This window comes from Eriocheir sinensis, chromosome 49, assembly GCF_024679095.1.
Source record: "Eriocheir sinensis breed Jianghai 21 chromosome 49, ASM2467909v1, whole genome shotgun sequence".
Taxonomy (NCBI): domain Eukaryota; kingdom Metazoa; phylum Arthropoda; class Malacostraca; order Decapoda; family Varunidae; genus Eriocheir; species Eriocheir sinensis.
The window spans coordinates 1546652-1557610 of NC_066557.1; the positions used below are offsets into that span (position 1 = coordinate 1546652).

General features: G+C 45.5%; 1 pseudogene; it reads right to left on the reverse strand.

Moving 5' to 3' along the window:
- Positions 1 to 10586: 10586 nt before the first annotated feature.
- The window catches only part of LOC126981617 (excitatory amino acid transporter 2-like), an 18376-nt pseudogene continuing 18003 nt past the window's right edge, over positions 10587 to 10959 (reverse strand).

Consider the following 10959-nt stretch of genomic DNA (forward strand, 5'->3'; position numbering starts at 1 on the left):
AGGTAGGGTGGAGCAGGGTAGGGTAGGGCAGGGCAGGGCACGGCAGGGTAAGGCAGACAACATGCAGACCGAGGCAGGAGCGAAATCAATAGGGTAGCAGGGATAGCCAAGGTAGGGTGAAGCAGGGTAGGGTAGGGCAGGGCAGGGCAGGGCAGGGGAGGGTAAGGCAGACCACATGCAGGCCCAGACAAAGGCATCATGACGAGGCAGCGGGCGGACGAGGCGACAGCAGCGGTGCTCAGTAAACTTGTCCGCCTTTGATTAATGTCTTCCTAAAGTGTCGCGGGGATGACCACGCCACACCAAGCCACACCACGCCATGCTGCGCCACACCAACCACACCACACCACACTACATATCACAGGGGACCACACAGCACCACACCAAACAACATTAACCCACACCACATAATACACCACACTCCAGACCAGACCACACCACACCACAACACACTATATTCCCTTCCAACACCACAACACACCACACTACATATCACAGGGGACCACACAGCACCACACCAAACAACATTACCCCACACCACATAACACACCACACTCCAGACCACACCATACTACAACACACTATACTCCCTTCCAACACCACAACACACTACACTACACCCAGCCACACCACAACACACTACACTACACCCAGCCACACCACACCACACTATGCCACACCACTCACCACACCACACTAGAGGAACGGACCATATTTCTGTGTCCGGCCAGCTCTCTCTCTCTCTCTCTCTCTTTGTCTGTCTGTTTGTTTGTCTCTGTGTCCTGCTGACTGGTTGCTTGTGTGTGTGTGTGTGTGTGTCAGAACGTAATGAAAAAGTCTCCTCCTCCTCCTCCTCCTCCTCCTCCTCCTCCTCCTCCTCCCCCTCCTCCTCCTCCTCCTCCTCCTCCTCCTCCTCCTCCTCCTCCTCCTCTCCTTCATAATTTACCTGGAAAGAAATTAAAGCTTCTCACCTCGACCTTCCACCTGACAATCACCATCTCTTCTCCTCCTCCTCCTCCTCCACCTCCTCTTTCTACAGCCTCCCTCTCACACCTCCTCCTCTGGCAATATCCTCCTCCTCCTCCTCCACCTCCTCTTCTCTCCTCTCACACCTCCTCCACCTCTCCCAATACATATCCTCCTCCTCCTCCTCCTCCCTCTTTCTCTGCAGCCTCCCTCTCACCTCCTCCCTCTGGCAATGTATCCTCCTCCTCCTCCTCCACCTCCTCTTTCTCTCCCTCTCACACCTCCTCCCTCTGGCAATACATATCCTCCTCCTCCTCCACCTCCTCTTTCTCTGCAGCCTCCTCTCACACCTCCTCCCTCAGCAATACATATCCTCCTCCTCCTCCTCCTCCTTTTCTCTCTTATTGTTATTATTACGTCCTCCTCCTCCTCCTCCTCCTCCTCACTCTTTTCTCCCTCACTTCTTTTCTTTCTTCGTCTCTACCTTTTCTTTGTTTCCTTTCTTTATTTCCTTCTTTTTCTCATTTATTCTTCCTTTCCTTTATAACCTTCTTCGTTTTGCTTGTTTTCTTACTTACTGCTATTTTTTTATAATGTCCTTCCTTTCCTTTCTTTTCTATCTTCTCAATCTTCTTTATTTCCTCTTCCTTTTGTTATTTTCTATTATTGTCATTGTTCTTATTCTTCTTTTTCTTCTGTTTCCTATCTTATTTCTTCTCCTCCTTCTCTCGGGGAATGACTTTTTCTTCTTTCTCTTCTTCCTATTATAATGTTTGTTATTGATAATGTACTTTTTTTTAATATTCTTACATTTTTTTTTCATATTTTTCTCATTTCTTCTCATTCTTCTGCTGCTTCTCCTTTGGTACTTCTCCTCTTCCTCCTCCTCCTCCTTCTCTTCTTCCTCCTCTTACTTTTCTTTCTTTTTAACCTCCCTTCTCTTACTTCTTTCTCTTTGTATTAGTAATCTCTACAATCCTCCTCCTCCTCTTACTTTTCCTCACTTTCTTCTACACCGAACTACAATCTCCTTCCATCTCTTGCTCCTCTTTTCTTCTTCCCATAGCTTTCTCCCATGTCCTTCTCCTTCTCTCTCTCCTGCAGCGATTTCCTCCTCATGTTCTATCCCTCAAGCATCCTCGTTCACTATCTCTAACACTCACCACTCATCGCCTCTCTCTATCTTATATTACTTCCCCTACTGTGTCTCTCCACACCTCGATCTCTCTCCTTCCACCTAATCTCTCTCTCACTTCTCCTTGCTCCCCTCAAGCTGTCCTGATAGCAGCTCCTCTCCTCCTTCCATAATCACCCTTCCAGATACTACTTACAAATGCCGTGTCCCTCCTGAACTGAGTCAAATGGTTTTATACTTCTAGTCCGTATCCGCATTTCCCTTCTTTTTTTTTCTTCTTCATCAATGGAAACAGATAAAGGCATAGGACACAGAATATAAAAAACGCTAAATGATGCTCTATTAGAAGAGTGAAAATGAAAGGCCAGAAGAGAGGTCTGTTTCACGCACGAAGTCCACATGGTGATTGGGGCTATAAGATCACTATACAATTGTCGAATCGAAGTTCCAAGCGCAGTAATTCTCGGGAAGCTAGAGATGAGACTTTTCTATTGGTACGCCTTCTTTGCACACACGTACGGGAGTCAAATGGCCTAGTTGGTTTGGGTTATTATACAGGATTACTATATACTGCCGCATGGAAATTACAGGGGCAAGTCTCCATCTACCGCTTGACCACTTGCTGTTCCACTACTTCGATGTGATAGGATACTAAAACGTTCATTTCATGCTCACTTTTCGCTCACCTCTGCCTCTTCTTTTCTTTTGGCTGTTGTTTTAGAATGGGAGAATGAAACAAAGTAGATAAGAAGGAAGATCGGTCGGGAAGATAACTTGTTCTAGATTGAGAATGAAAGAAGAAAGGCAGATAAAAAGGAGATCAGGAAGATAACTTGTTTTAGACTGAGAGAATGAAAAAGGCAGATAAGAAGGAGATCAGAAAGAAGATAAAACACCAAGATAAAAAAATGATGACTGAAGAAGTAACCACAAACAAATTAGATGATATTGGAGACGAAGATAAAGTGAAAAAAATAATAAAAGATAAAAACTCAATATAAAAAGGCAAACAAGAGATAACATGAAAATAATAATAATAATGCAGATAAAACCAATATATGAGATTGAGACGATAGCATGAATAAAAGATACGATCAAAAGCAGAGAGAGAGAGAGAGAGAGAGAGAGAGAGAGAGAGAAAAAAGAGAGAGAGAGAGAGAGAGAGAGAGAAGAGAGAGAAGAGAGAGAGAGAAAAATAAGAGAGAGAAAGAAGAGGAGCAAAAAAAATTGACATGTAAATAAAATACTACACACACACACACACACACACACACACACACACACACACACACACACACACACACAGAGGAACTAAACATAATAAGATGATATCAAAACAGCAAAACGGAGATAGGAATGAGATCAAGGCAGATAAAGGGGAGGATTGCACAGGCCGAACAAAGCAGCGAACGGGGTAGCAGATGATGCCGCACGAATAAGGGAGTTAAAGAGGACGAGAATATACATAAAGGCGATACCCGCGATAAGACAAATGAATAATGTAAGAAGAAGCAACTCGAGGCAAATGATATGGATGGAAAATAAAACGAAGGCGATACAAGACCGAGATAAGAACGAAAAACAGTGTGTGTGTGCTGGGAAGGGGAAGGAGGGAGGGGAGAGAGGTGGGGGGGCGAGAGAGAGACAGAGAGAGAGAGAGAGAGAGAGAGAGAGAGAGAGAGAATTCAAGTAAAAACAATGCTAAGAAAACAATTAGGTAAGTGAACTCATCTGTGGAACACACACACACACACACACACACACACACACACACACACATTCTCTCTCTCTCTCTCTCTCTCTCTCTCTCTCTCTCTCTCTATCTCTCCTCTCTCTCTCTCTCTCTCTCTCTCTCTCTCTCTCTCTCTCTCTACTAGATGCGATAAAGATCACGTAACGATGCGTAGATTAGACTCGCCATACGATAAAGAACACTGCTATCAACGCACCTCCAATAAATCCTTCTCTAAAACGCCGAGTTAGCTGGATCGATTATAGGTGTCCACGCGCCAAACCTCATCCATGCAGCTACAGGCTTGAATAATCAGCCGTGTGACGAAGGGGACGCGATGTTTTAAAAAGGTGCTCTGCTGATGTTGCTTGCCCCCCACCCCTCTCTCTCTCTCTCTCTCTCTCTCTCTCTCTCTCTCTCTCTCTCTCTCTCTCTCTCTCTCTCTCTCTCTCTCTCTCTCTCTCTCTCTCTCTCTAGCTTGTCACAAGGAGGAGGGGAAAAGGGAGGAGAAAGAGGTGGGGGGTATAAGAGCCGTGGGCCTGGAGGATCATCAGTCACCCGCGCTGGTCATCACGGAGGAGTCGTGTTTGTCTCCTCCTCATCCCTCACTTATTTGGTCACGAGCAATTGGCATCCAATTAAGCTAATAGGCAGGTGGGCCGCGGTAATTGTTTGTGAGCGGCAGCTGGTGTATGGAGAAGGGAGAGGGAGGGTGTTAAAGGAAGGTGGGGAGGAGGGTAATGGATAGGTAAGTTGAAGGGAGTTAATAGGGGAGTGAAAAGGAGAGGAAGACGAGGAGGAGACGGAGGAGAGAAGAAGATCAGGTGTGGAGAGAGAGGAGGGGGAGTAAAGGGAGAGAGAGGGAGGGAGGAGGGAGGGAGGGAGGAGGAGGATATAGAAAAGACGTGTGCTCAGATATATGGAGGGGAAGGGGGAGAGAAAAAAGGGGAGATGAGGGGGGTGAGGGAAAATGAGGAAGGGAAGGGAAAGGGAGGAAGGGAGGGAGGGAGGACATGTGCTCAAATGTATGGAGGGGGAAGGGTGGTGTTAAGAAAGGGAGAGAGAGATGGGGAGGGGGGGGAGATGAGGGGGAGGGAGAAGGAGGGGAGGAAGAGGAAAGGGGAGAGAAAGGGGAAGGGGAAAGGGTTTATGGGTCTCTCTCTCTCTCTCTCTCTCTCTCTCTCTCTCTCTCTCTCTCTCTCTCTCTCTCTCTCTCTCTCTCTCTCTCTCTCTCTCTCTCTCTCTCTCTCTCCCTCTCTCTCTCTCTCTCTCTCTCTCTCTCTCTCTCTCTACTATCTCTCTCTCTTCGTCAAGTCCACCGCCCATCCTGTTTCCCGTCCGCCTTTTCTTAGCATTGTCCCCCCTGCCTCTATCAGGACCCAAACTGGCCATATCATTCCGTCGTGGTCTTATCCCATGTTTGTCTGACTGCATTCCGCTCCGTCCCGTTCCGTTCCTGGCCGTCATTGAAGAGTCTTTCCACCGCCCCAGACTGCCATCTCGCCCATCCTTATCCCTCAATTTCATATTGCAGAGCGCTAACACTTCCATAGACACCTTTTTCTCCTCTCCTCTCCTCTCCTCTCCTCTCCTCTCCTCTCCTCTCCTCTCCTTTCCTTTCCTCTCCTCTCCCCTCTCTCGGAAATGGAAAGTAAATCAAATATATTCTTGTAATGTCCCTCCTGAACTGAGTCAAATGGTTTATTATACTCTAGTCCGTATCCGCATTTCCCTACCCTCTTTTTTTTCTTCTTCATCAATGGAAACAGATAAAGGGCATAGGACACAGAATATAAAAAAAAAAAAACGCTAAATGATGCTCTAGTATAAGAGTGAAAATGGACCAGAAGAGAGGTCTGTTTCTATCACTATACAATGTCGAATCGAAGTTCCAAGCGCAGTAATTCTCGGAAGCTAGAGATGAGACTTCAATCTGTTGGTACGCCTTCTTTGCACACATGTACGGGGAGGCAAATAGCCCAGTTGTTTGGGTTATTATAAGATTACTATATACTGCCGCATGGAAATTCACAGGGCAGCAAGTCTCCACCTACCGCTTGACCACTTGCTGTTCCACTACTTCGATGTGATAGGATACTAAAAACGTTCATTTCATGCTCACTTTTCGCTCACCTCTTCCCTTTTATTTTTATTTTGGCTGTTGTTTTAAAATGGGAGAATGAAAACAAAGCAGATAAGAAGGAGATCGATCGGGAAGATAACTCGTTTATGTTTGAGAATGAAAGAAGAAAGGCAGATAAAAAGGAGATCAGGAAGATAACTTGTTTTAGCTTGAGAAAATGAAAAAGGCAGATAAAAAGGAGATCGGAAAGAAGATAAAACACCTACGAAAAAAAAAGAATGATGACTGCAGAAGTAGCCACAAACAAATTAGATGATATTGGAGACGAAGATAAAGTGAAAAAAAATAATAAACGATAAAAACTCAATAAAAAAAAACAAATAAGAAGCAAAGATAACATGAAAATAATAACAATAATGCAGATAAAACCTATATGAGAGATTGAGACGATAGCATGAATAAAAGAGATACGATCAAAGCAAAAAAAAAAAAAGGAGAGAGAGAACACACACACACACACACACACACACACCCACACACACACACACACACACACACACACACACACACACACACACACACACAGAGGAACTAAGCATAACCAAGATGATATCAAAACAGCAAAACGGAGATAGAATGAGATCAAGGCAGATAAAGGGAGTGATTGCACGGGCCGAACAAAGAGCGAGATGATGCCGCACGAATAAGGGAGTTAAAGAGGACGAGGAGAATATACGTACACTTAAAGGCGATACCCGCGATAAGACAAATGAATAATGTATGAAGAAGAAACTCGAGGAAAATGATATGGTTGTAAAATAAAACGAAGTCGATACAAGGCCGAGATAATAACTAAAAAAATTGTGTGTGTGTGCTGGGGAAGGGAAGGGAAGAAGAGGGTGAGAGAGAGAGAGAGAGAGAGAGAGAGAGAGAGAGAGAGAGAGAGAGAGAGAGAGAGAGAGAGAGAGAGAGAGAGAGAGAACACACACACACACACACACACACACACACACACACACACACACACACACACACTTATCTCTCTCTCTCTCTCTCTCTCTCTCTCTCTCTCTCTCTCTCTCTCTCTCTCTCTCTCTCTCTCTCTCTCTCTCTCTCTCTCTGCACTAGATGCGATAAGGATCACGTAACGAGGTGTAGATTAGACTCGCCACGATAAAGAACACTCTATCAACGCACCTCAATAAATAGCTTCTCTAAAACGCCGAGTTAGCTGGATCGATTATAGGTGTCCCCCCGGCCCACGTAACCTAAACCTCATCCATGCATCCACGGGCTTGAATAATCAGCCGTGTGACGAAGGGGCGAGATGATTTAAAAAGGTGCTCTCTGATGTTGCCTGCTCCCTCCCTCTCTCTCTCTCTCTCTCTCTCTCTCTCTCTCTCTCTCTCTCTCTCTCTCTCTCTCTCTCTCTCCACTAGATGCGATAAAGATACGTAACGATGCGCAGATTAGACTCGCCACGATAAAGAACACTGCTAACGCACCTCCAATAAATCGCTTCTCTAAAACGCCGAGTTAGCTGGATCGATTATAGGTGTCCACGCGCCACGTAACCTCATCCATGCAGCTACAGGCTTGAATAATCAGCCGTGTGACGAAGGGGACGCGATGTTTTAAAAAGGTGCTCTGCTGATGTTGCCTGCCCCCTCTCTCTCTCTCTCTCTCTCTCTCTCTAGCCTGTCACAAGGAGGAGGGAAAGAGGGAGGGAGGAGGTGGGGGTATATAAGGGGCGTGGAGGCCTGGAGGATCATCAGTCACCGCGCCGAGTCATCACGGAGGGAGTCACGTGTTGTCTCCTCCTCATCCCTCACTTATTTGGTCACGAGCAATTGGCATCCAATAAAGCTAATAGGCAGGTGGGCCGCGGTAATTGTTTGTGAGATGCAGCTGGTGTATGGTGGAGGGAGAGGGGGGTGTTAAGGAGGTGGGGAGGAGGGTAATGGAGGGAGGTAAGTTATTGAAGGGAGTTAATAGGGGAGTGAAAAGGAGAGGAAGACGAGGGAGGGAGACGGAGGAGGAAAGAAAGATCAGGTGTATGGAGAGAGGGAGGAGTAAAGGGGTGAGGGAGGGCAAGGGAGGATGGGAGGAGAAAGACGTGTGCTCAGATATATGGAGGGAAAGGGAGAGAAAAGGGAGATGAGGGGTGAGGGAAAGTGAGGAAGGGAGGAAAGGGAGGAAGGGGAGGAGGACATGTGCTCAAATGTATGGAGGGGGAAGGGTGGTGTTAAGAAAGGGAGAGAGGATGGGGAGGGAGATGAGGGGAGGGCGAAAGGAGGGAGGAAGAGGAAAGGGGAGGAAAGGGAAGGGAAAGGGGTTATGGGTTCTCTCTCTCTCTCTCTCTCTCTCTCTCTCTCTCTCTCTCTCTCTCTCTCTCTCTCTCTCTCTCTCTCTCTCTCTCTCTCTCTCTCTCTCTCTCTCTCTCTCTCTCGTTTGACCTAACTTTTCTCGCCCCTCCTCGCCCCGTCAAGTCCCCCCATCCTGTGTTTGCCAAGCCCCGCCGCTATGAGTCCAACACCGCCCCTTAGCCACCCCTTAATCAGACCCAAGCAGCCCGTATCCCATTCCCCGTCAGTCACTGTCCGTGTTTGTCTGACTGCATACACCGTCCCATTCCATTCCTGTGCGTCATTGAAGAGTCTTTTTCCACCGCCCAAGAACTACAGCCATCTCTTCATCCTCTATTACTCAGTTTCATATTGCAAGCGCTAACACTTCCATAGGTACCCTTTTCTCCCTTCCTCTCTCTCCTTTCCTTTCCTCTCCTCCCTCTCTCAGAAATGGAAAATAAATCAGTACTGTTCTTGTATGTTTAACGTGGCCGAAAATCCGTAAAATTGTTCTTCTTTTTTTTGTGTGTTTGAAATCTTTATCTGTGTAGATGGTAATGTTGAGCCCGAGAAAATGTCTCAGTCACGCAAAGAAAAAAAAAAAAAGACCGTGTGCAGCATCCAGTATTTTAATGTGCAATAAAATATCCAGCTTACTCTTACATATATTAAGTGCTAAAACTAAAATGTTCCTTACTTACATCTTTGTTATATGTTTCTGTGAACTTCTAATGCTTCTTTATTTTTCAGTTTCAGTGACCTGAAATCCCTTCACCACAACAAGCCTCATCAAAAGTCAATGCAACGAGAATGAAACACTGAAACCTCGAGCAACAACAGTGTTTTGCAACCAACTTTACCTTAACACCTACCCTATATCAGTACATACATATTTTTTTATTTGATATATATATATATATATATATATATATATATATATATATATATATATATATATATATATATATATATATATATATATATATATATATATATATATATATATATATATATATATATATACTTCATTTTAATCTAACGACAAATAAAACCAAAAAGAATAGTGGCAGGAGTGTGAGTGTGTGTGTGTGTGTGTGTGTGTGTGTGTGTGTGTGTGTGTGTGTGTGTGTGTGTGTGTGTGTGTGTGTTTCGCGTGTAAAAGAATAGAAAATAGGAAAATAGTAAAAGAACATGTTCGTATTTCAGTTTTATCTACACACACACACACACACACACACACACAGACCTTCCTGTGAACATTATCCCAAAAACTCGCCATTATCAGCTGTTTTATTTCTTCTTTTTCCTCATCGTGGTCCTGCCAATATCTCACATTTTGCTTGCAATTTTGAGTCCTTTTGTTGTAACACTTTGTACTTTTATTTACAACATTTAAACATTTGTCAATTTCAATTTCTTTTCATTTTCATTGTACTATTTATTTGTACTATGCATTTAGCAGTACAAGCTTGTTAGATAATTTTTAAGTCCCTTCTTTTTCATTGGTATAACAGTGTACCTATTAACATTTGCGATTTTTAACGTTTATGTAGTATTTCTGAGAGTATTTGAGTTTTGTTAGTGTTGTATTTATATTTTTGTTTTGTTTTCCTACCACAATCACACCAACCACCACCACCATACCACCACCACCATCACCGCAATGTTGGCCCCTTCCTGTCAGTATCACCAAACACCACCACCATAAGCAGACCACCTGACCATGTAAACCCTCCCTAACCACCACCACCACCATTATCCAGCCTCCACCTCCCTTCCTTACCCATCACCACTACAACCAGACCTTACCTTACTAACCACCTCCCTCCTCACTCCTTTTCCATCATCACCCACCACCCTACCCACACCCACCACCCTCCCCATATCCTCCCTACCACCACCTCCCGCCCTCGAATAACATCACTTGATGTTTTTTCCGCGCCGTGAAAAAAAGCAGAAAAAGTGAGAGATAAAATGCAACACAAAGCGCGTTGCTTCATTATTTCTTTAACAATATTCAATTCCTTGACCGAACTTCTTCCTCTTCTTCTTCTTTGCTTCCTTTTGCTTCTTCTGCACTCCTCCTCCTCCTCCATCCATCTGCCCGCCAGAAACAACGCGACAACAAAGAAAGCGATCATCTCTCCTCCCGTCGACACCTCGCCACACACACACACACACACACACACACACACACTCGCAAACACATCTTCAGCACGAGAAATATTAGCGCTCTCCTCCCCCCATACACACACACACACACACACACACACACACACACACACGAAATATTGGCGTCAAATAGCTCAGCAGGGAACTTTCTTACCACTTGTGCTGGAGACGTCTGAGGGGCGTCAACGCAGGAAGGCGCCAGGCCCTGACAGCGATGAGTCCTTGCCTGCGGCGATGCTCCGATGAGCTCACCAGCTTCCTCGCCAGATCTTCCGGCGATGCCTGCAGAGCGGGGTGTGGCTTCCTGCACGGTGGAAGGGCGGAATGCACCCGTGCAGGCGTCAGGTCCGAGCCAGGCGATTACGGACCAATATCACTCCTCCCAATCATCAGCAAGATGTTGAGATCATCGAACAGTCGGCACCTTCCTCGAGAAAACCACCTGCACGGTACCAAGCGTTTGGTTTTCAAACCCGCTTTCTACCTCGAACCTCCTTCTCCTCTCAAAAGTCCTGCGCAGCAC